Source organism: Pleurodeles waltl, chromosome 7, assembly GCF_031143425.1.
Source record: "Pleurodeles waltl isolate 20211129_DDA chromosome 7, aPleWal1.hap1.20221129, whole genome shotgun sequence".
NCBI lineage: Eukaryota > Metazoa > Chordata > Amphibia > Caudata > Salamandridae > Pleurodeles > Pleurodeles waltl.
The window spans coordinates 628,995,123-629,022,273 of NC_090446.1; positions in this window are offsets into that span (position 1 = coordinate 628,995,123).

Here is a 27,151-nt window from a genome sequence, read left to right on the forward strand (position 1 = left end):
AAGGAGCCACAGCAAAGAAAACAAAAGCTTTCAACTAGAACAAAAAGGAGAAAAATAATGATCACAAATGCAAATACTTCGTCAGTTGACAAACACCCCACCATCAAGCATTTAGAAATTGGTGCCTAAGTGGATTCTGCCATAGGGACAGATGGGCCTACTACAAAATAGGCCTATCTGCCCCAAGGAGGGCAGAAAATGCCTTTAGTAGTGTGTCCCCATGGTGAGCGACCCTTGCCCAAGGGAACACCCCCCTACATAAATAAACATATAAAAAAAATCCCTGCCATTCTAGTGGTTTCTGCCCCCCTTGGGGGCAGATCAGCCTAAATATAATAGGTTGATCTACCCCCAACAAACATGCCCCCCAAATGGGAGCGACCCTTGCCCAAGGGGCCGCTTAATTGCACAAAACACAGCAGAAATAAACAAAAAAAAATCTTCTGCGTTTGTTTCTATGAACTCTTCAGGTTTCTACAAGCATAGGAGTTATAAATTTTTTGGTCCTGGTGAAGCGCCAATTGATCTGTAGAGACACCAAGGGTGCGAAACATGTTGACTGTGTACCAGCCCCAGGATATCTTCTCTGTTTAGGCTGTTATTGGTTGTTGAGTGGTGGAACCTTATTCCGTTCCCACTCCCCCTTGTTTTTAATATTGACCTAGAGTCTCTACACCAATTAAATCAGTTGTTTCGAGAGCCAATTTTAAGTTTTCTTTTCCATTTTTCTCCACCTTTTTTTAGGGTAGACCTTTAATGTAGTTCTACTATTTTTCATGGCACACCCCTTCAATCTGAAAAGAACACTAGTAAAGTGCCCCTTATGGGGCCCGTTAGGCACTGCAGCGCCGGCCTAGCGAGGAGCTGCCCTATGAGGAAGCATGACACCCATTGGGTGTGTGAGGGCTCTTGCTGCTGAAAAAAGAAGTGCCTCTTGTTGAACCTGTGCTTTTTTCTACAGGAACAGTGTACTCTGTGTGTATGACTTATCACAGAGTGCACATCTCGCTTGCTACTACAAGCCTTTGCGTAGTAATATTGCAACACTCCTAGAATAATTGTAATAGAAGGAGGTATATGTCTCCCTGCACCAACATGCACTCAGCCCAGGTGTAGAGGGTTGGTTAAGGTGTAACTCTTGGAGGAAGACAGATATCTATGTGATGTCTAGTGAGGTATGCATGTACTAGGCAAGCTTTCCTGTGGTCACTAAGCCCACTGATGTTCCTGGTGAGGCATTTAAGCAATGTCATGGTGCCGAGGAGGTGAAGTTATGGAATTGGACAAGAAAGTGTCATGAGGTAACCCATGCATGAGTAGGCGTTAGTAGATTCAGTGACCATGAGGAGGAAGTAAAGCAATGGCAATCAACCACAACAAAACAACAACCCAATACTTCCCACCACCTACTCCAACCAGAATCATGGTTGAGAGAGGCATTAACAATATCCTTTTAAAGAAACAAAAACCAATCAGGTAAACATCTCCGGAGGCAGAGGACAGTCGGGAGAATGCCCCAGTCCATATCAGGGAGGGTGGCCGAACAGGTGTAATACACCCAGGTGACAGTCTGCAGACACATTTAAAGAAATTGGTGTAAACTGAGAATGCAGCAATCTCCCGGAGGTACCAGTCCATCCGGCAACAGTCTGGCATCCTGCATGATCAGGAACCATGTCCGACAGGCCAAACACCTCTGTGTCATTCTCAGCAAGCATTTGGCAGTCCATACATCAGTCATTGTCACTGAGGGAATTATCTGTTTGACTACTCCGGGAGGCACCAGGCCTCAGCTATTTGGCAGCGATTTGCTTTGCGGACTTGAAAGTAGACGTAGAATCAGTGAAGAAGTGAGGTTTCCCCTTAAACGGGACGTGCAGCTTTGCCGGGTATGGCAATGCATAGGGGATAGCTGCCTTTTGAAGGATCCTTTTAGCTGATAGGAACTCTCAACATGCCGCCTGCACAGACTGAGTAAAATCAGGATAGAGGGAGCGTTTGTTTCTCTGATAAGCCATCAATCTTCGGTCCTTTGGAAGACTCAGAATAGTGTTTCAGTCCCTGTAATTTAAGAGTCGGTGACAGTAGGATGGGCTGGAGCCCCTGCAAGGGGATGTGGCTTCTCTGTGGCATCAGTCTTCACCCTATCTTTGAGTGAGAAAACTGTCAGGATGTAGCACCATATTTGGTAAGCACCCGCTTATGGTCCATAGTCATTAGTATCAGCATGAATCATCCTCAGAAAAATACTTGCTCCATAATGAAAAATGAAGAGAGCCAGGATGCGAGGCTGTGATGTAATAAGAAGCCAGCCAGCGGGGACTGTGTGTCGCAAATCTGGCCCATGTAGACCCGAAGTCCGCCATATGGAACAGTCGCCAAGGGATGAGCGGAGTTGGACCAGTGATCCTCCATGAGCCCTGCTACACCCCAGATTACCTCCAGTTCTGGGTTGGGGGAGCACAAGCAGGCTCAGAGCCCAGGGCTGCCACCCAGGTCAATGAGGTCAGCAAACAGGCAATGATCTCTCCAGTGGACCCAAGATTGCAGCAGCAGGGCCAGAAGAAAACGGGCCTCTAAGAGGGATCCTCAACCACCTCAGAGAGCAAGAACACGAGGGATATGTGCTGTGGCTTAGTAGGTAGTGTTTCTCGTGGCCCCACGCACATGGAGAAGTATGTGAGAGGTACTGGACAGCAGTGCGTGCCATGTAGTCAAGAAATAGGAGCCAGTACAAGGAGGATGGCATGCGGCAGTCCCCAAAGGCATAGGAACTAGGCAGGGGCATAGAAATCTGCTCTGGCAGTTGAATTTGGGAAATTCAGGCACTTTGCGCATATGGAGAATTGTGGAGTTCCAGAATTCTGCAATACACGCAGAGTGGAGTTCGTTAGTGCGCGTGAGGTCAGGATTTGGTGCTCTCTAGTGAGTCCCACAATACTCCGGTGCTGCTAGAATGCGCGCAAGAGACTTTGCATTCTCCTGCGCTGTTTCAGGTCACACGCACAAGACTTTGTTTTCACTTGTGCTGTTTCCGGCTGCAACGGAGACCAAAACAGTCCCACTCACAAGCACGAATCGACCTGGAGTAGATTTTCTACTCCAGAAACAGCTAAAGCTACTTAAAAAGTGTTTTTTGAGTGGATTTTCTTCTCCTATGGACCCTTCAAGTTGTTCTTTTGATTGAGAAGTCTTTTTTTTTACAAACGGGAAGGAAGTACCACAGAGACTGCAACTTCCTGTTCCTGTCCAGCAGGTTCCTCCCAGTGCTTTTTTCCATCTTCTGGTCACTTTTCACTTGAAGTTTGAGGTAGAAGGATCACTCTCTTTGTCTCCTGTATATATTTTTTGTTGGAGGCTGGCCTGGTTTGTGGTGGGTACCTATGGTACTTACACCTTATACCAGGTCCAGATATCCCTTATTAGTGTAGTGTAATCAGCGTTTACAAGCCAGGCTCTCTAGAGGAAGCTGTGGATGAGCAGCCAAGGCTTATCTAGGAGACATGCAAAGCTCATGCAATATCACTGTAGTCACACTTAGTACTTACACACATGAAAGAAAACACTCAGTGTTACAAAAATAAAGGAACTTTATTTTGGTGACACAAATACCAAAAATACCATAGAGACTATGCAATAAGTGAAAATCAGAATAGTTAGAAATGGCCTAGGGGGAACACAAACCATATACGAAGAAAGTGGAATGCAAAAGTCGGTCCCCCACCTAGGCAAATGTACTGTGTAGAGGAGAGCTGGGAGTACTAGAAAAGCCCAAAGGTAAGTACTACAACCCACCCCAGCAACCAGGAGAACAGGAGTAAAGCACAGTAAGTTTCCCAGAACACACACAGAGAAGTAAAGAAGAATATTGCAAGACCCATAAGAAACTGCAAGACAACAACAGTGGATTCCTGGACCAGAGGACCTATGGAGAGAGGGGACCATGTCCAAGAAGCACAGCCAATTCCACGAAGGGCAGGAGCCCCTACCAACCCAGGTGAAGGTGCAAAAGGTGAACCACTGGTGAATAAGAAGAGTCAGCACTGCCCCCAAGAAGATAAAGTCGGGCTCCTGGAGGGTGCAGGTGATGTCCCATGCAAAATGGAGGATTGCATTTGGGTTTGCGTTGTTGGAATTCTCCAACAAGCCTTGGTACACGCAAAGCTCGCAGTTAGCAGAAAATGGCGCTGCCGGGGACCAGGAAGGTGGACTCTACCCAGGAGGGGTAGTCAGAGGGGGCACTCAGCAAATCAGAGAGCCCACAGAAGACCAGGCAATGCACACAAAAGTCCAACAGGACGGGGACATAAGATCTGCAGAAAGGACCCACGCAGCACTATGAGAAAGGCTCCCATACCGCCGGAGAACCACTCAGGGAGCTGTGCATCGCAGGAAGGTGTGCTGGGGCTGGAGTTTCAAGATGCATGAAGATCTTGGAAGAAGGATGCCAACAAGCCATGGCAGCTGCAAAGGATGCAGTGCACAGGGGTACTGTCTTGCATGGGGAGACAAGCACTTACCTCCACCAAAGATGGACATTTGGAAGAGAGGACCGTCTGGACCACTTCAGTCTACCACTGGTGATGCAGGATCCATGCAACTCAGTAGGAGAGGGGATCCACGCAGTCAGTCATCATCGCAGATGGTCCTGCAGGAGCAGGGGAGTGACTCCTTCACCCCAAGGGAAATTCCTTCTTCCTTCTGATGCAGGCTGAGGATGGGCTGACCTCAGAGGATACACAACCGGGGCAATTTTGCAGTTGCTGGAAGGAACACTGGATAGAGTTGCAGAATGCGTCTTGCTTATTTGTTGCAGCTTGCAGGGTCCTGAAGAGTCCAGATGCAGTTTCTTCTGTCAGAGGTCGAAGTGGAGGATGCAGAGGATTCCTGCTGGAGTCTTGTAATCTGAATCTGAGGAACCACCCAAAGGAGAGACCTTAAATATCCCTGAAAGGGGTTTGGTGACCTAGCTGGGTGACTACCTATCAGAAAGGGGCTCTGACGTCACCTGCTGGCACTGGCCACTCAGATGCTCCCAGAGTTCCCTGCCAACCTTGACTCCAAGATGGCAAAACCCAGGGCCCCATTGGAGGAGCTCAGAGCACCACCCCTGGAGTGATGGACAGGGGAGTAGTCACTCCCCTCTCCTTTGTCCAGTTGTGCGCCAGAGCAGGGACTGGGGGTCCCTGAACCGGTGTAGACTGGTTTATGAACAGAGGGCACCAAATGTGCCCTTCAAAGCATTTAGATTGGCTTGGGGAGGCTACCCCTCACAAACCTGTAACACCTATTTCCAAAGAGAGAGAGTATAACACCACTCTCTCAAAGGAAATTCTTTGTTCTGCCTTCCTGGGCTTGAGCTTCCCAAGCAGCAGGAGGGCAGAAACCTGTCTGTGAGGTTGCAGCAGCTTGGGCTGCCTGGAAACCCTCAGAAGGCTGTAATGGCAATACTGGGGGTCCTCTAAGGAGCCCCCAGATTGCATGGAATCATACAACCAATGCTTGCAAAAGCCTTGGGGTATGATTCCAAAATGTTTGATACAAAACGTGCCTATGTTCGGAGTTACCATTAGGTAGCTGGACATAGGTAGTGACCTATGTCCAGTACACGCATAAAATGGTGTCCCCGCACTCACGAAGTCTGGGAAAATTGGCTTGGAGTTCGTGGAGGTACCTCTGCTAGTGCAGGGGTGCCCTCACACACAGGTACTTTGCACCCTGCTTTCTGGGCTAGAAGGCCTACCATAGGGGTGACTTATAAGTGACCTGGTATAGTGAAAAATGGCAGTGAAAGGGTGCTTGCACATTTTCACTCAGGATGCAATGGCAGTCCTGCAAAAGCCTTTGCAGTGGCTCCCTATGGGTGGCAAAATATATGCTGCAGCCCATAGGGATGCCCCTGGGACCCTAATGCCCTGGGTACCTAGGTACCATGTACTAGGGACTTATAATGGGGCACCAGTGTGCCAATTGTGGATGAAATACAGAGTTTTGTGAGAGAGAGCATAATCACTCGGGTCTTATTTTTTTGTGATCTCACACAAGTAATTTCAAAAACAATTTTTTAAGGGTGTTGTTTGTTTGCTTGAGGATGCCCCAGTAGTTATTTTTACTTTAATTTGATGTTTACATTTTATAATGGCGGGTAGCCTGGAGTTTAGGTAGGGGTCTGGTTATTTAGTTTGCATTTCATTGATGTTTCATCTTTGATAAAGGAAATTTTCTTCACAGCTTAAAACCTTTTCTCCATGTTTGTTAGATTTGCAATATTCATTTATTTTACTATGTGGCCTTGTCTTCCAAAGTGGCAACTAGTCAGTAGGCCCACTAATATTAGTCTTCAGTGCATGAAGTAAATGTTTTTAAAACCTCATTCAGGGCAGGGATGGCATTGGATTCAATTAAAAATGTTGGCTATTGTTTGCATTTCATATGTTTTTTGCAAAAAGTGCATATGTTGTGGTGTAATATTTGATGGCATATGAGGTTGTATGCTTTGAAATTTGTTTGGCTCAGTTAGACCCTTCCCCGCTATGGACATAGTGGTTAAGTCCAGTGGCGCGGCGCTGAGGCGCCACGGACGTAACCACTACGTCCTGGTATAGGCCCTCAGGGGAAGTCCTGGTGCTTCTCCCGAGGGCCTCCCCTTGCCCCACCCACAGGGCAGGGCTGAAAGGTAAATCGCTTCCCCTTCCGCCCCAACCCCCCTGTACTCCCTGATGACATCAGCACGCGAATGCATGCTAACCTCATCAGAGGTCACCTCCCATCGCACTGGAAGCATGCTTCTAGCGCGATGCGGGAGAGAAATGCTCAGCATTTCTCTTCCGCTCAGGAGGAGGGGGCAGGTAGAGGCATGAAAGGAAAGGCCTTTTCTTTCCTTTCATGTCTCTGCAAGCATTTCTGCTGCCCGATCGCGATGCGATCGGTCAGCAGAAATGGCCACTAGACACCAGGGAATTTTTTTGGACACTTACTCATAAGGGGAGCGGCCTCTTGGGCAAGGGGGGGCCAAATTATTTTTAGGCCTTTTCAGATCAGCCTATTATAATTAGGCCATTCTACCCCCAGTCGGGCAGAAACCTCTAGACACCAGAGATTATATTTTTTTTATTTACGTTATGTTTTTATGTATGGGGAGCAACCCCTTTGGCAAGGGTCGCTCCCCTGGGAGGGAAAATTGCATTTATCCCATTTCTGCCCCCCTTAGGGGTAGATCGGCCTATTTTTGTTAGGCCAATCTGCCCCCAAGGGGGGGCAGAAACCCCTATACACCAGGGATATATTTTGTTTATGTTTACTTTTGTTTTTTATATATGGGGAGTGACCCTTTAGGCAAGGGTCGCTCCCCTGGGGAGCAAATTGTATTTAGGCCATTTCGGGCCCCTTGGGGGTGGAACAGCCTATTTTTATTAGGCCAATCTGCCCCCAAGGGGGGCAGAAACCACTACACACCAGGGATTTTTTTTTTTTCATCAATTTCACCCAAGGGGTGTGACCCCTTAGGCAAGGGTCGTTCCCCTCAGAGGCAAATTTATTTTATGCCATTTCTGCTCCCCTATAGGTCAGATTGGCCTATTTCTATTAGGCCGATCTGTTACCGGGGAGGAGGGGCAGAAACTACTTAGGCACCAGGGATTGGTGTGTGTGTATGTGTGTTTTGTTTGGGGGGCAGCCTCTTGGGAAAGGGTCACTCCCCAATGAGGCACATTACTGTTGGCCATATCTGCCCCCCTTGGATGCAGATGGGCCTATTATTGGAAGGCCCATCTGCCCCCAAGGGGGGCAGAAAGCCCACCAGAGACCCGGGAAGATTTTCTTTTTCAAAAACAGAGGGTTGGGGTATGGCCATACCCACACCCCAAATAAATGGGGCCAAAGTTGTTTTGCCCACCAGTGGGCAGATGGGGCAATTACCCCTGATCCACAGCCCGGGGGAGGGGCAGAAAGTCTATGAGATGCCAGGGAATTTAAAAAAAAACGAAAAATAGTGGGGTGGTGGCTACCAAACAGTATGGGCCTGGTTATGCCCCCACCCCAACTGAAGGGGGTAACAGTCTTTCAGCTCTCCCCCACACACTAAAACATCTTATCCCACGGCAAGAAAGAGGACATTTGATTATTTGGGGTTTTGGTTTTACATTTGGGTCTTGAGAGCTTGGCTAACTCTCAAAATTGTCCAACTTGGAATGGTGAGGGCTGCACTTTTTGGACTTTGGGACGCTGCTGTGTAGAAAAAACAATAAGACCTAAACACATCTGAAAACTAAACATCTGGGTGATTCCAGGGTGGTGTACTTCATATGCACCCCGCACCATTTTCTTACCCACAAACCCCTGCAAACCTCCAACTTTGCTGGAAATCACACATTTTTCCCGCATTTTTGTGATGGAACCTTCTGGAATCTGCAGTAACCCACAAAATTCCGACCACCCAGCATTGTCTCATCTATACCAATAATAATTCTGCTGCACTTTCAGCCTAAACATTTTTATTTTTTAAAACTGCCCTTTTGGACCCGCTTTGGTTCTCCCTCAATTTTGACATCTTTTTGGCTCTTCTCTGTCACAGTCACTTGGCCCACCTACACAAGTGAGGTATCATTTTTACCAGGAGACTGACGGGAACGTTACGTGGTAGAAAATGTGTCCCGGTGTGATGATCTGACACAGAAATGTGGGAAAATGTGATTTTTTTTGCTAAATCTGAGGTTTGCTAAGGATTCTGGGTAAGAAAACATTGGGGGATCTATGCAAGTCACACCTCCCTGAACTCCCTCAGGTGTCTAGTTATCAGAAATATCTGGGTTTGGTAGGTTTCCCTAGATGGCTGCTGAACCCAGGACCAAAAACGCAGGTGCCCCCGTAAAAAACAGGTTGTTTTGTATTTGATAATTTTGATGTGTCCAGATAGTGTTTTGGGGCATTTTCTTCCGCAGGCACTAGGCCTACCCACACAAGTTAGGTACCAATTTTATCATGAAACCTGGGGGAATGCTGGGTGGAAGAAAATGTGTGGCTCCTCTCAGATTCCAGAACTTTCTGTCACCGAAATATGCGGAAAAAGTGTTTTTTGGGCCAAATTTTGAGGTTTGCAAAGGATTCTGGGTAACATAACCTGGTGAGAGCCCCACAAGTCACCCCATCTTGGATTCCCCTAGGTGTCTAGTTTTCAAAAATGCACTGGTTTGGTAGGTTGCCCTAGGTGCCGGCTCAGCTAGAGGCCAAAATCCACAGCTAGGCACTTTGCAAAAAACAGGTCTTTTCTTTTGGAAAATGTGATGTGTCCACGTTGTGTTTTGGGGCATTTCCTGTTGCGGGCGTTAGTCCTACCCACACAAGTGAGGAACCATTTTTATCGGGAGACTTGTGGAAACACAGAATAGCAAAACAAGTGTTATTGCCCCTTGTCTTTCTCTACATTTTCTCCTTCCAAATGTAAGACAGTGTGTAAAAAAGACATCTATTTGAGAAATGCCCTGTAATTCACATGCTATTATGGGCACCCCGGAATTCAGAGATGTGCAAATAACCACTGCTTCTCAACACCCTAACTTGTGCCCATTTTGGATATACAAAGGTTTTTTTGATACCTATTTTTTACTCTTTATATTTCAGCAAATGAATTGCTGTACACCCGGTATAGAATGAAAACCCCATTGCAAGATCCAGCTCATTTATTCCCTCAGGGTACCTATGGTTCTTGATAAATCTACGAGCCCTATATATACCCACAACCAGAAGAGTCCAGCAGATGTAACGGTATATTGCTTTAAAAAATCTGACATCGCAGAAAAAAGTTACAGAGTAAAATGTGGAGAAAGTAGGCTGTTTGTTTTTTTACCTCAATTTCGATATTTTTTTAGTTCAGCTGTTATTTTCTATAAGAAACCCTTGTAGGATCTACACAAATTACTCCTTGCTGAATTCAGAACTGTATCTACTTTTCAGAAATGTTTAGCTTTCTGGGATCCAGCATTGGTTTCACACCCATTTCTGTCACAAACTGGAAGGAGGCTGAAAGCACAATAAATAGCAAAAATGAGGTATGTCACAGTAAAATTCTAAAATTGTGTTGAAAATGGGGTTTTCTGATTCAACTCTGCCTTTTCCTGAAAGCTGGGAAGATGGTGATTTTAGCATTGCAAACCCTTTGTTGATGCCACTTTCAGGGAAAAAAAACACAAGCCTTCTTCTGCAGCCCTTTTTCCCATTTCTGTTTTTAAAAGAACAAACATTTTGCTGCATTTTGGCTAATGTCTTGGTCTCCTTTAGGGGAACCCACAAAGTCTGGGTACCTGTAGAATCCCTAGGAAGTTGGAGAAAAAGGACGCAAATTTGGCATGGGTAGTTTATGTGGACAAAAGGTTATGAGCGCTGTAGGAAAGTACCATCTTGCCTGGCATGTTACCCCCATTTTCACTGTATATATGTTGTTTTAGTTGTATGTGTCACTGGGACCCTGGTAACCCAGGGCCCCAGTGCTCATAAGTGTGCCTGAATGTGTTACCTGTGTAGTGACTAACTGTCTCACTGAGGCTCTGCTAATCAGAACCTCAGTGGTTATGCTCTCTCATTTCTTTCCAAATTGTCACTGACAGGCTAGTGACCATTTTTACCAATTTACATTGGCTTACTGGGACACCCTTATAATTCACTAGTATATGGTACTGAGTTACCCAGGGTATTGGGGTTCCAGGAGATCCCTATGGGCTGCAGCATTTCTTTTGCCACCCATAGGGAGCTCTGACAATCCTTACACAGGCCTGCCACTGCAGCCTGAGTGAAATAACGTCCACGTTATTTCACAGCCATTTTACACTGCACTTAAGTAACTTATAAGTCACCTATATGTCTAACCTTTACCTGGTAAAGGTTAGGTGCAAAGTTACTTAGTGTGAGGGCACCCTGGCACTAGCCAAGGTGCCCCCACATTGTTCAGAGCCAATTCCCTGAACTTTGTGAGTGCGGGGACACCATTACACGCGTGCACTACATATAGGTCACTACCTATATGTAGCTTCACAATGGTAACTCCGAATATGGCCCTGTAACATGTCTATGATCATGGAATTGCCCCCTCTAGGCCATCCTGGCATAGTTGGCACAATCCCATGATCCCAGTGGTCTGTAGCACAGACCCTGGTACTGCCAAACTGCCCTTCCTGGGATTTCACTGCAGCTGCTGCTGCTGCCAACCCCTCAGACAGGCAGCTGCCCTCCTGGGGTCCAGCCAGGCCTGGCCCAGGATGGCAGAACAAAGAACTTCCTCTGAGAGAGGGTGTGACACCCTCTCCCTTTGGAAAATGGTGTGAAGGCAGGGGAGGAGTAGCCTCCCCCAGCCTCTGGAAATGCTTTGTTGGGCACAGAGGTGCCCAATTCTGCATAAGCCAGTCTACACCGGTTCAGGGACCCCTTAGCCCCTGCTCTGGCGCGAAACTGGACAAAGGAAAGGGGAGTGACCACTCCCCTGACCTGCACCTCCCCTGGGAGGTGTCCAGAGCTCCTCCAGTGTGCTCCAGACCTCTGCCATCTTGGAAACAGAGGTGCTGCTGGCACACTGGACTGCTCTGAGTGGCCAGTGCCACCAGGTGACGTCAGAGACTCCTGCTGATAGGCTCCTTCAGGTGTTAGTAGCCTATCCTCTCTCCTAGGTAGCCAAACCCTCTTTTCTGGCTATTTAGGGTCTCTGTCTCTGGGGAAACTTTAGATAACGAATGCAAGAGCTCATCCGAGTTCCTCTGCATCTCCCTCTTCACCTTCTGATAAGGAATCGACTGCTGACCGCGCTGGAAGCCTGCAAACCTGCAACATAGTAGCAAAGACGACTACTGCAACTCTGTAACGCTGATCCTGCCGCCTTCTCGACTGTTTTCCTGCTTGTGCATGCTGTGGGGGTTGCCTGCCTCCTCTCTGCACCAGAAGCTCCGAAGAAATCTCCCGTGGGTCGACGGAATCTTCCCCCTGCAATCGCAGGCACCAAAAAGCTGCATTACCGGTCCCTTGGGTCTCCTCTCAGCACAACGAGCGAGGTCCCTCGAATCCAGCGACTCTGTCCAAGTGACCCCCACAGTCCAGTGACTCTTCAGTCTAAGTTTGGTGGAGGTAAGTCCTTGCCTCACCTCGCTGGGCTGCATTGCTGGGAACCGCGACTTTGCAGCTACTCCGGCCCCTGTGCACTTCCGGCGGAAATCCTTTGTGCACAGCCAAGCCTGGGTCCACGGCACTCTAACCTGCATTGCACGACTTTCTAAGTTGGTGTCCGGCGACGTGGGACTCCTTTGTGCAACTTCGGCAAGCACCGTTTCACACATCCTCGTAGTGCCTGTTTCTGGCACTTCTCCAGGTGCTACCTGCTTCAGTGAGGGCTCTTTGTCTTGCTTGACGTCCCCTCTCTCTTTAGATCCAATTTGCGACCTCCTGGTCCCTCCTGGGCCCCAGCAGCATCCAAAAACTCCAAACGCACGATTTGCAGCTAGCAAGGCTTGGTGGCGTTCCTTTGGCGGGAAAAGACTTCTGCACGACTCCCCACGGCGAGAGGGATCCGTCCACCAAAGGGGAAGTCTCTAGTCCTTTTCGTTCCTGCAGAAACCTCAGCTTCTTCTGTCCAGTAGAAGCTTCTTTGCACCCGCAGCTGGCATTTCCTGGGCATCTGCCCATCTCCGACTTGCTTGTGACTTTTGGACTTGGTCCCCTTGTTCCACAGGTACCCTAGATCGGAAATCCACAGTTGTTGCATTGCTGGTTTGTGTCTTTCCTGCATTATTCCTCTAACACGACTACTTTGTCCTTAGGGGAACTTTAGTGCACTTTGCACTCACTTTTCAGGGTCTTGGGGAGGGTTATTTTTCTAACTCTCACTATTTTCTAATAGTCCCAGCGACCCTCTACAAGGTCACATAGGTTTGGGGTCCATTCGTGGTTCGCATTCCACTTTTGGAGTATATGGTTTGTGTTGCCCCTATCCCTATGTTTCCCCATTGCATCCTATTGTAACTATACATTGTTTGCACTGTTTTCTAAGACTATACTGCATATTTTTGCTATTGTGTATATATATCTTGTGTATATTTCCTGTCCTCTCACTGAGGGTACACTCTAAGATACTTTGGCATATTGTCATAAAAATAAAGTACCTTTATTTTTAGTATAACTGTGTATTGTGTTTTCTTATGATATTGTGCATATGACACTAGGTGGTACTGTAGTAGCTTCACACGTCTCCTAGTTCAGCCTAAGCTGCTCTGCTAAGCTACCATTATCTATCAGCCTAAGCTGCTAGACACCCTATACACTAATAAGGGATAACTGGGCCTGGTGCAAGGTGCACGTACCCCTTGGTACTCACTACAAGCCAGTCCAGCCTCCTACATTGGTTGTGCAGCGGTGGGATAAGTGCTTGAGACTACTTACCACTCTTGTCATTGTACTTTTCATAAGAGAAAAATATACAAAACAAGGTCAGTGTATATACACATAGCCAAAAAGTTTTGCATTTCCTCTTTTCACTCTTTTCTAAGTGCTGAAAAGTACTTCTAAACTTTCAAAAAGTTCTTAAAAGTTTAAAAAGTTTTTTTCTGTCTTTCCAAAAAGTTCTGAAAACTTTTTTCTCTTTTTCTATCACTTTAATTCTCTCTAAAAATGTCTGGCACAGGCCAAAATGTTGATCTGTCCAAACTTGCATATGTCAACCTTAGCTGGAAAAGAGCAAGGAGTCTCTGTATAGAGAGAGGTTTGAGTGTAGGGAAGAATCCTTCCTTGGAACTGTTACTTAACATGCTTAGAGAACAGGATAAGGCCATAGGTGCCTCATCTGTTGAAAAAGTACCTAATAGTTCTCAATCTGATTCAGGGACTCCCCCAGGAAAAGATTCAGGAAAGAAACTTCCTAGCCTGCCCATTACTAGACAATCTAGCATAGATTGTAATGATGATGAGCCACACCATATAAATAGTGTTGTCTCACATCATAGCAAAAGCATTTATTCTCACCATACTGGTAGTAATGTTTCTGTAAACCAAGCTGTTAGGGTGGCTTCTGTAAGGGACAGGTCTCCTTCTGTTCATTCCCATCATAGCTCTGTTTCTAGAAATGTCCCTCCCACCAACCCTGATGACAGAATGTTAGAGAGGGAACTCAATAAGTTGAGGGTGGAACAAACCAGACTGAAGCTCAAAAAGCAACAGCTGGATTTGGATAGACAGTCTTTTGAATTAGAGAAGGAAAGACAGAAGTTGGGTTTAGATACCCATGGTGGCAGCAGCAGTATTCCCCATAGTCATCCTGCAAAAGAGCATGATTCCAGGAATCTGCACAAGATAGTTCCCCCTTATAAGGAGGGGGATGACATTAACAAGTGGTTTGCTGCACTTGAGAGGGCCTGTGTTGTACAGGATGTCCCTCAAAGGCTGGGCTGCTATCCTATGGCTATCATTTAGTGGAAAAGGTAGGGATAGGCTCCTTACTGTGAAAGAAAATGATGCCAATGATTTCCAAGTTCTTAAGAATGCACTCCTGGATGGTTATGGCTTAACCACTGAACAGTACAGGATAAAGTTCAGAGAGACCAAAAAGGAGTCTTCACAAGACTGGGTTGATTTCATTGACCATTCAGTGAAGGCCTTGGAGGGGTGGTTAAATGGCAGTAAAGTTACTGATTATGACAGCCTGTATAACTTAATCCTGAGAGAGCATATTCTTAATAATTGTGTGTCTGATTTGTTGCACCAGTACTTGGTGGACTCTGATCTGACCTCTCCCCAAGAATTGGGAAAGAAGGCAGACAAATGGGTCAGAACAAGAGTGAACAGAAAAGTTCATACAGGGGGTGACAAAGATGGCAACAAAAAGAAGGATGGTAAGTCTTCAGACAAGGGTGGGGACAAATCTGAAAATGAGTCTTCATCAGGCCCACAAAAACACTCTGGTGGGGGTGGTGGGTCCAAATCCTCCTTTAATCAGAACAAGGAAAAGAAACCATGGTGCTATTTATGTAAAATAAAAGGCCATTGGACAACAGATCCCAGTTGTCCAAAGAAAGGCACCACTGCTCCTACCACTACAACCCCTACTGCTACACCTAGTGTCCCTACTAATAGCAGTGGTGGTGGGAGCAAACCTACTAATAGCCAATCCAAGGGAGTAGCTGGGCTCACTTTTGGTAACTTAGTTGGGGTTGGTCTGATTAGGGAGACCACAGAGGCTACTTTAGTCTCTGAAGGGGCTATTGATTTGGCCACTTTGGTTGCTTGCCCCCATAACTTGGAGAAGTACAAGCAACTAACCCTAATAAATGGTGTTGAGGTCCAGGCCTACAGGGACACAGGTGCCAGTGTCACAATGGTGATTGAGAAACTGGTGCACCATGAACAACACATACTTGGACACCAGTACCAAGTAACCGATGCTCACAACATAACACAAAGCCACCCCATGGCTGTTGTAAATCTCAACTCGGGGGGGGGTAACTGGTCCAAAGAAAGTTGTGGTAGCTTCAGATTTACCTGTAGACTGTCTATTAGGGAATGATTTGGAGACATCAGCTTGGTCAGATGTGGAGTTGGAGGCCCAAGCAGCAATGCTGGGCATCCCAGGGCATATTTTTGCTTTGACAAGGGCTCAGGCCAAAAAGCAAAAAGGACAGGGAAGCTTGGATCCTGGAACAATGGACCAAGTGCTCCCTAAAGCTAGGGCTAGTAGAAGCAAACCACTTCCTACTATCCCTCCCTCTACAGTGGATTCTACTTCTGAGGAAGAAGAATTCCCTCCCTGTGCAGAACCTACACCAGAGGAGCTGGAAGCAGACACTGCTGAGCTCTTGGGTGAAGGGGGGCCTGCCAGAGAGGAGCTGAGTGTGGCACAACAAACCTGTCCCACATTAGAGGGTCTCAGACAGCAAGCTGTCAAACAGGCTAATGGGGATGTCAGTGACTCTCACAGAGTTTACTGGGAGGACAACCTCTTGTACACTGAGCATAGGGATCCTAAACCTGGAGCTGCCAGGAGATTAGTGATTCCTCAGGAGTACAGAAAGTTCCTCCTAACACTGGCACATGACATTCCCTTAGCTGGGCATCTAGGACAAATGAAAACTTGGGACAGGCTTGTTCCCCTGTTTCATTGGCCTAGGATGTCTGAGGACACAAAGGAATTTTGTAAGTCCTGTGAAACCTGTCAAGCCAGTGGCAAGACAGGTGGCACCCCAAAGGCACCCCTTATCCCACTGCCTGTGGTTGGGGTTCCCTTTGAAAGGGTAGGGGTTGACATAGTTGGCCCCCTTGACCCTCCTACTGCTTCAGGCAATAGGTTTATCTTGGTGGTAGTGGACCATGCCACAAGATATCCTGAAGCAATTCCTTTAAGGACCACTACAGCTCCTGCAGTGGCAAAGGCCCTCCTGGGAATATTTTCCAGGGTGGGCTTCCCAAAGGAAGTAGTATCAGATAGAGGAAGTAATTTCATGTCTGCATACTTAAAGGCCATGTGGAAGGAGTGTGGTGTAACGTACAAGTTCACAACACCCTATCATCCACAAACAAATGGACTGGTGGAGAGATTTAATAAAACTCTCAAAGGCATGATTATGGGTCTCCCTGAAAAACTCCGCAGGAGATGGGATATCCTTCTACCATGCCTCCTTTTTGCCTACAGGGAGGTATCCCAGAAAGGAGTGGGCTTCAGCCCCTTTGAACTTCTTTTTGGACACCCTGTTAGGGGTCCACTCACACTTGTAAAGGAGGGTTGGGAACAACCTTTAAAAGCTCCTAAGCAGGATATTGTGGACTATGTACTTGGCCTCAGATCAAGGATGGCTGAGTACAGGAAAAAGGCCAGTAAAAACCTTCAGGCCAGCCAAGAGCTCCAGAAGCAATGGCATGATCAGAAGGCTGTTTTGGTTCAGTACCAACCAGGGCAGAAAGTGTGGGTCTTGGAGCCTGTGGCCCCAAGAGCACTCCAAGATAAATGGAGTGGACCCCACACAATTGTTGAAAAGAAGGGTGAAGTCACCTACTTGGTTGACTTAGGCACTGCCAGGAGTCCCCTTAGGGTGCTCCATGTCAACCGCCTGAAACCCTACTATGACAGGGCTGATCTCACCCTGCTCATGGCAACAGATGAGGGACAGGAAGAAGACAGTGATCCTCTACCTGATCTCTTCTCTTCCACAGATCAAGATGCTCTTGTGGAAGGTGTAGTTTTGGCTGATTGTCTTACTGCTGGGCAGAAAGACAATTGCATAAATCTCCTAGGACAATTTTCAGAACTCTTCTCTACTGTGCCAGGCACCACTTCTTGGTGTGAGCACACTATAGATACTGGAGACAGTTTACCTGTCAAAAGTAAGATCTATAGGCATCCTGACCATGTCAGGGACTGCATAAAGCAAGAAGTTCAGAAAATGTTGGAACTAGGAGTGGTTGAGCACTCTGACAGTCCATGGGCTTCTCCTGTGGTACTGGTACCAAAACCCAATTCTAAAGATGGAAAGAAGGAAATGCGGTTTTGTGTAGACTATAGAGGTCTCAACTTGGTAACCAAAACTGATGCTCACCCTATACCCAGGGCAGATGAGCTTATAGATACACTGGCATCTGCCAAGTATCTAAGCACTTTTGATTTGACTGCAGGGTATTGGCAGATCAAATTGTCAGAAGATGCTAAACCTAAGACTGCATTTTCTACCATTGGAGGACATTACCAGTTTACTGTAATGCCTTTTGGTTTGAAAAATGCACCTGCCACTTTTCAGAGGTTGGTGAACACAGTCCTGCAAGGGCTGGAAGCTTTCAGTGCAGCATATTTGGACCATATAGCTGTCTTTAGCTCCAGCTGGGATGATCACCTGGTCCACCTATGGAAAGTTTTGGAGGCCCTGCAAAAGGCAGGCCTCACTATCAAGGCTTCAAAGTGCCAGATAGGGCAGGGTAAGGTGGTTTATCTGGGACACCTTGTTGGTGGGGAACAGATTGCACCACTTCAGGGGAAAATCCAAACTATTATTGATTGGGTTCCCCCTACCACTCAGACTCAGGTCAGAGCCTTCCTAGGCCTCACTGGGTATTACAGGAGGTTCATTAAGAACTATGGCTCCATTGCAGCCCCTCTTAATGACCTCACATCCAAGAAAATGCCTGCACCTGTCCTGAAAAACCCTTGTTACTCTAAACAATTCTATGTCCAAACTGATGCATCTGAATTAGGAGTAGGGGCAGTCCTATCACAACTTAATTCTGAGGGCCAGGATCAACCTGTTGCTTTTATTAGTAGAAGGTTGACCCCTAGAGAAAAGCGTTGGTCTGCCATTGAGAGGGAGGCCTTTGCTGTGGTCTGGGCTCTGAAGAAGTTGAGGCCATACCTGTTTGGCACTCACTTCATTGTTCAGACAGACCACAAACCTCTACTTTGGCTAAAAACAAATGAAAGGTGAAAATCCTAAATTGTTAAGGTGGTCCATATCCCTACAGGGAATGGACTATACAGTGGAACATAGACCTGGGAGTAGCCACTCCAATGCAGATGGACTCTCCAGATATTTCCACTTAGACAATGAAGACTCATCAGGTCATGGCTAGTCTTATTGTTCTTCGTTTGGGGGGGGGGGGTTGTGTAGGAAAGTACCATCTTGCCTGGCATGTTACCCCCATTTTCACTGTATATATGTTGTTTTAGTTGTATGTGTCACTGGGACCCTGGTAACCCAGGGCCCCAGTGCTCATAAGTGTGCCTGAATGTGTTACCTGTGTAGTGACTAACTGTCTCACTGAGGCTCTGCTAATCAGAACCTCAGTGGTTATGCTCTCTCATTTCTTTCCAAATTGTCACTGACAGGCTAGTGACCATTTTTACCAATTTACATTGGCTTACTGGGACACCGTTATAATTCCCTAGTATATGGTACTGAGGTACCCAGGGTATTGGGGTTCCAGGAGATCCCTATGGGCTGCAGCATTTCTTTTGCCACCCATAGGGAGCTCTGACAATCCTTACACAGGCCTGCCACTGCAGCCTGAGTGAAATAACGTCCACGTTATTTCACAGCCATTTTACACTGCACTTAAGTAACTTATAAGTCACCTATATGTCTAACCTTAACTGGTAAAGGTTAGGTGCAAAGTTACTTAGTGTGAGGGCACCCTGGCACTAGCCAAGGTGCCCCCACATTGTTCAGAGCCAATTCCCTGAACTTTGTGAGTGCGGGGACACCATTACACGCGTGCACTACATATAGGTCACTACCTATATGTAGCTTCACAATGGTAACTCCGAATATGGCCATGTAACATGTCTATGATCATGGAATTGCCCCCTCTAGGCCATCCTGGCATAGTTGGCACAATCCCATGATCCCAGTGGTCTGTAGCACAGACCCTGGTACTGCCAAACTGCCCTTCCTGGGGTTTCACTGCAGCTGCTGCTGCTGCCAACCCCTCAGACAGGCAGCTGCCCTCCTGGGGTCCAGCCAGGCCTGGCCCAGGATGGCAGAACAAAGAACTTCCTCTGAGAGAGGGTGTGACACCCTCTCCCTTTGGAAAATGGTGTGAAGGCAGGGGAGGAGTAGCCTCCCCCAGCCTCTGGAAATGCTTTGTTGGGCACAGAGGTGCCCAATTCTGCATAAGCCAGTCTACACCGGTTCAGGGACCCCTTAGCCCCTGCTCTGGCATGAAACTGGACAAAGGAAAGGGGAGTGACCACTCCCCTGACCTGCACCTCCCCTGGGAGGTGTCCAGAGCTCCTCCAGTGTGCTCCAGACCTCTGCCATCTTGGAAACAGAGGTGCTGCTGGCACACTGGACTGCTCTGAGTGGCCAGTGCCACCAGGTGACATCAGAGACTCCTGCTGATAGGCTCCTTCAGGTGTTAGTAGCCTATCCTCTCTCCTAGGTAGCCAAACCCTCTTTTCTGGCTATTTAGGGTCTCTATCTCTGGGGAAACTTTAGATAACGAATGCAAGAGCTCATTCGAGTTCCTCTGCATCTCCCTCTTCACCTTCTGATAAAGAATCGACTGCTGACCGCGCTGGAAGCCTGCAAACCTGCAACATAGTAGCAAAGACGACTACTGCAACTCTGTAACGCTGATCCTGCCGCCTTCTCGACTGTTTTCCTGCTTGTGCATGCTGTGGGGGTAGCCTGCCTCCTCTCTGCACCAGAAGCTCCGAAGAAATCTCCCGTGGGTCGACGGAATCTTCCCCCTGCAACCGCAGGCACCAAAAAGCTGCATTACCGGTCCCTTGGGTCTCCTCTCAGCACGACGAGCGAGGTCCCTCGAATCCAGCGACTCTGTCCAAGTGACCCCCACAGTCCAGTGACTCTTCAGTCCAAGTTTGGTGGAGGTAAGTCCTTGCCTCACCTCGCTGGGCTGCATTGCTGGGAACTGCGACTTTGCAGCTACTCCGGCCCCTGTGCACTTCCGGCAGAAATCCTTTGTGCACAGCCAAGCCTGGGTCCACAGCACTCTAACCTGCATTGCACGACTTTCTAAGTTGGTCTCCGGCGACGTGGGACTCCTTTGTGCAACTTCGGCGAGCACTGTTTCACGCATCTTTGTAGTGCCTGTTTCTGGCACTTCTCCGGGTGCTACCTGCTTTAGTGAGGGCTCTTTGTCTTGCTCAACGTCCCCTCTCTTTTCAGGTCCAATTTGCGACCTCCTGGTCCCTCCTGGGCCCCAGCAGCGTCCAAAAACGCCAAACGCACGATTTGCAGCTAGCAAGGCTTGGTGGCGTTCTTTCGGCGGGAAAACACTTCTGTACGACTCTCCACGGCAAGCGGGATCTGTCCACGAAAGGGGAAGTCTCTAGCTCTTTTTGTTCCTGCAGAAACCTCAGCTTCTTCTGTCCAGTAGAAGCTTCTTTGCACCCGCAGCTGGCATTTCCTGGGCATCTGCCCATCTCCGACTTGCTTGTGACTTTTGGACTTGGTCCTCTTGTTCCACAGGTACCCTAGATCGGAAATCCACAGTTGTTGCATTGCTGGTTTGTGTCTTTCCTGCATTATTCCTCTAACACGACTACTTTGTCCTTAGGGGAACTTTAGTGCACTTTGCACTCACTTTTCAGGGTCTTGGGGAGGGTTATTTTTCTAACTCTCACTATTTTCTAATAGTCCCAGCGACCCTCTACAAGGTCACATAGGTTTGGGGTCCATTCGTGGTTCGCATTCCACTTTTGGAGTATATGGTTTGTGTTGCCCCTATCCCTATGTTTCCCCATTGCATCCTATTGTAACTATACATTGTTTGCACTGTTTTCTAAGACTATACTGCATATTTTTGCTATTGTGTATATATATCTTGTGTATATTTCCTGTCCTCTCACTGAGGGTACACTCTAAGATACTTTGGCATATTGTCATAAAAATAAAGTACCTTTATTTTTAGTATAACTGTGTATTGTGTTTTCTTATGATATTGTGCATATGACACTAGGTGGTACTGTAGTAGCTTCACACGTCTCCTAGTTCAGCCTAAGCTGCTCTGCTAAGCTACCATTATCTATCAGCCTAAGCTGCTAGACACCCTATACACTAATAAGGGATAACTGGGCCTGGTGCAAGGTGCAAGTACCCCTTGGTACTCACTACAAGCCAGTCCAGCCTCCTACAAGCGCCTAAGCGCGAACTGCCCCAAACAGCCAAAAAAAGGTTTGGCATCTGAGGGGAAAAAGGCCTGGCAGCAAATTAGTTAATTTTTGTGTTTTGCCTTGTTGAATTAATGTTAGTGTTTCTTCACTGTTGCCAGCATGCCCCGTTATGGCCAGTATGTGTGTGTGTGTATCTTTGTCATCATCTACCATTTGTCTTTCTTCTCCATGCTGTCTGGCCAGGATACATTTTGTGTACTTTTTGTCCATAGGCTTGCATGTTTTCTTTGTTCACCATGCCTCCTTGCTGTTTAAATTTGACTGTGTGTCTGGCAGCTAATTTGTTTAGCTAACCAGTGTTCCTTTGCCATAGCCTTGCATGTGTTCTTTCTCTGTTCCCCATGCCTCCTTACTCCTTTTTGTTGTTGTTTGACCATGTGGCTGGTGGCTATTTTGTCTGGCCAACCAGTGTCCCTTTGCCATAGGCTTGGTTGTGTACTTTCTTTTTCGCCCATGCCTCCTTGCTCCTTCTTGTTCTTGTTTGACCAAGTGGCTGGTGGCATTTTGTCCTGGCAGCCAGTATCCCTTTTGCATGTTTTCTCTGTTTACCATGCCTTCCTGCTCCTTGTTGTTGTTGTTTGACCATATGGCTGGCGGCAATTTTCGTTCATCCAGCCAGTATCCCTTTGCCATAGGCTAGCATGTGTATTTTCTTTGTTCCCCATGCTTCCTTGGTCCATGTTGTTGTTTGACCACATGGCTGGTGGCCATTTTGTCCTGGCAGTGTATCTTCACATATGCTTTTGCATGTATTGTTTCTTTGCTTGACATGCCTCCTTGTTCCTTGTTGTTGTTGTTTGACCGTGTGGCTGGTGCCCATTTTGTCCAGCCAGCCAGTGTTCCTTTGCCATAGACTTGCATAAAAACAACAGCAATTATTGATCATCTTCTTTGTTTAATTTAAAAGTATATATATATATTTTTTAAAATATGTATTCTAATTATTAATCTTTTTATCTTTTATTTTTGTATTCCAATTGTTTTATTTTTTTATTTTAATGTTTATATTTCTTTATATATCTTATTTTTAATGTATTTTTTATTTAATTATTTTATTTTTTCATTTTTTTTATTTATTTCATTTTATTTGATTCAGAAATATGCCTTGTACCATCCATTTATCCATTCATCCATCCACCAAAGGTGCACAGCCGCGCTACAACATTCGGTTTCTTTAGGTGTTTTTATAATTCCATTTCCTCCTTGACACCCTGGAAGCGCTCACTGCAGACACATCAGCAGCATAATTGTTTTTATAATGATTATTCCGTTTCACTTGGACCACCTTGCCACCATAGGTTTTTTTACCCATGCACCTCTCTTTGACTATCACAGTGCTCCTTTAAAACCGATGGAGATTAAGCAAAGAGCTATATGTGCTTTTTGTGCTGCCTTACTTGAAATGAAATTTTATGATGTGGTGGTGTGGTTTGACTCTATATTGTTTTTATAAAATTGGTATTTATTACATGTCACCAACTGCACAAACGTTGCATTTGTCTGTACTATTTCAACCTGCAACAATGCCAAGTTTCACTAACTACATGTTTTTCTTGCTTGGTTGCTTTAAGTTCACAAGGTAAGAAGTGTCACATCACCCGCAGTACTACTAAAGAGAAGTCTTATACAGTTACTTCGGTCTTCTGAGTCGAAGCTATTCCGCTTGTGCATCTTAGTGCCACTGCCAACTGAGAGCTTAAGATGGCCCCAAAGTAAGTTACTTCCAAGAAAGTGGCATGTGAGAATAAGCAGCTTTCTATCAGTCGTGTGCCAACGGCAACCTTTTTCGGGAGACGTGTGCCTATCACATCGGCCTCTGGGAAGGAATCTGGGAGCGGCACTCCCACATCAACAACACCACCCCAACCTAAACCCAAGACCATGTCTGTCAGTGAGACAGCCACTGCAATCATGGTGACGCAGACGAGCAGTGATGTAGATTTGGGATTTGTCCCTTTTGCAAAGGAGTACCCAATCATGTCAGAAAACTGAGCAAAGTGGACAATAAGCGCTGCCAGAAGTAGTAGATTTTCCTGAAGTTGGGGAAGAACAGGAGGTTGAGCATCCTGCCGAGCAAGAACCTCACATTTAGGATCATTGGCTCCCAGATCTCCACCACAAAAATGGAAGGGTACTACTCCACCATCTTCTCCAAGCATAACTTCTAATGACAATGATAGGGACATAGAGTGGACCCCGACAGAGTCCGGGAGAAGCCAGAAGAGGCAAGGGGAAGGAAAGTTTCAGAAAGCCTTAGAATCATGGAAGGAGATGATGATGAGGAGGATGTTGGCAATGAGCCAGTCGTGGAAGCTGGCACAGAGGAGTCCAGCGTTACTATCCAGCCTGTTCCAAGAAATGTGGAACAGGCAGCACCACCAGCTCCCATATTTGTAAGGCCACAGCGGAGACCTGTACCAATCCGTACCTCAGTAGAAGTATGCACTGCATTGGCTGTTGCCCAATAAAAAAAAGTGTTCTTCCCCAGTTTGGGACCTTTTTACAATTAGCAAACAGGCGGAAAACATTGAGATATGCCCCATTTGCCACGCAAGTGTTCATCTAGGTAAGCCTGGTTCAGACTATTGTATGGGAGCCCAGATGACCCATATGAAAAAACATCAACAATCAGCAATCTGGTGGGATGAGGACCTTAAAAAAATGGCTGAATGTGGTCACAGTTGCGAACTTGAGGAAAGCAGGGAAACATCAACTGGTCAATTCACGGTGGAAGGTGGGGAAGAAGAGGGTGACATCCTCATGCAAAGCAGCCCTGTCCCCAGCAGTGCTCCAGAATCACCCACCTCAGTGAACTCACAATGGCACAGGAAGACTCAGAGTCGGATGGAGGCACCACAACATATGGTGATTGCACCATAATGTACATAGAGTTTACCACCAACTACATTTCAAAATTCGCCTGTGTCAGTGGCCTCACAAAAGATGAAAATCCACGCTACTATTACAGGCGTGTTTAGGGAGAAGGGACCCTACGACTGCAACCACCCAAAGGCACGTTTGTACAATGGGAAGCTGGCAAAAATCTTAGTGCTGGACCTTCTACCTTTTTTCTTTGTGGAAGGAGTGGGATTATTATAGTTTATGGCAGCCATCTGCCTGAAATGGAAGGTTCTGAGTCATACCTATTTTGCCAGAGTTGATGTTCCAGTGCTGTAACATGATGAGCTGCGATTGGTTTGACAAGCTTTGTAGCATAGTGTAGTCAACACTATACACCTGACATGTGGACAAGTCGTCAGGCTAGTGATTACATGTGCATAACTGCACAATGGATGTCTTTTGCTGGGGTAAAGCAAAAGCTAGCTACAGGTCTTGCCCATGTAGACATTTTTAACAGCATTCAGCGGCATGCAACAGAAGACATGCTCACCATGGAAAAGCACATACAGCTGCAAACATCTTACACAAATTTAATAGCCAGGTGTCTGAATGACTGCAACCCAGAGGTCACCAAATTGGATTTGTTGCCATGGACAATGGCATTAACATAGTCAAGGTCATGGCAGACTGTGGCAATGTCAGGGTCCTGTGTAACCTGATTGTGCGAGAATTTCTCAGGAAAGAAGATATAGGCCCTAATTATGATATTGGCAGTAAATCCCGCTTACCGCCAGGGTGACAGCCGCCAACATATCGCTAAGGATATCCCTTTGCCATATTATGACACACACACACCAAACCGACAGAATACAGCCACATAATAAAATCCGCCAGTTCAAAGGTCAGTGGTAAACTGTTGGTACCAACACCCATACCGTTACGCCAACAAAACAACGCCCACCACATCATGACCCATGAATCACGACAGCGGACATTCAAAAGCGATAAACCATTGGCGGTACAAACCGCCGCGCTCAGAATAGACACCCAAATACTAAACTACACAACATTGGCCAATTAAAAAAACCTGCACCTGACACCCATACATACACCACACCCATCCACTCACACCACTATAAAACACACACTCACATTGCCCAAAATCCCTTATGAATACAAATCATTGCCACCAGACAGACATCAAGACCAATGCGACAACTACACACACACCCATACATCCCTCTCGCACTCCACTGCACACACCCAATCACACTACCCAACACCCACACACTTACACACAACACCCATGGCCCCACAAACGCACCCCTGTTTCACCGATGAGTAGTTGCGGGTCATGGTTGAGGAAATATTCAGGGTAGAGCCAAAGCTCTTTAGAGCACAGGTCCAGCAGATATCCATTGCAAGGAAGAAGGAGCTGTGGCGGAGAATCGTGGACAGGGTGAATGCTGTGGGACATAATCCAAGAACAAGAGACGACATCAGGAAAAGTTTGAATAACCACGGGGAAGGTACGTTCTCTGGCAGCAAGGTACCAGCTTGCCATCCAGAGATCTGGTGGTGGACCCCCATCTACTTCCCACAGCTCACAGTGTGGGGGGAGCAAGTCTTGGAAACACTGCATCCAGAGGGACTCACTGGAATAGCTGGAGGACTGGACGCTGGTAAGTCAACATTTACCACTTATCATCCCACATACCTGCATGCCATCTCACACCCTCACCCTCATTCACATCACTCCACTCCATCCCACACACTGCACCAATGCAGATGACCAACCCCAATGCCAAGCTCTGCATGCCATACCAATGCATGGACAGCCCTCCCATCCCTGCATGGACACCCATCACCAAAGCAGGCACAGCATAGGAGTACTAACAATCCCACAATACATCACCATACACATTCAAAGGTAGCAGGGCAACAGCAACAATAGAGGGGAAGATAGGAATGTACAATATGTTACAGGCATGAAGCATAATACCTCACTTACATACCCACAGGTGCCCCAGCCAATCTCAGAGGAGAGGAGGTGCCACGACTATCCAGTCCCCCAACAGAAGATGCCCCCAGTGATGACAGTAACTCTGGACTTCTGGATCTGGATGAATTTCTTGGTCCATCAGGGACCACTAGTCAGTCGGTCACCCCAGCCCACTCTCAGTCCACCACAGAGCGTCCCCATCAATATCCCACACCACAACACCCACCCAGCGTCCCCACACCTCTGTCCCCAGGACACGTCAATCAGCAGTGTGCCCACCTGTACAGGGACCCCAGTCCACACATTGCTCCCAAGAAAATCAGGGACCTGGGGTCAGTGGCAGTGAGCACACCGTTCAGGGGACTGGGGCACAGGGCAACAAGAACAGTGGGAGGACTGCTGTGCGTCAGGGGGAGGACATGCCCATTCATATTCACTAATGTCCTGGGAGTTTACCAACAATCCCAGGACACAATCGGCCAGATCCTGAACAACATGCAGGAGAACAAATGGCTGCGGAAGGAACACCATCAGGAGATCAGGGAGGACTTGCAAGCCCCCCACACCACCATGATCTCCATAGCAAGGGTGCTGGCAGACATGGCGAACATCATGAGGGAATGGACAGCACAGCAGCGGGCCCCTACCACTAGTCAGTCTATTGACCAGCC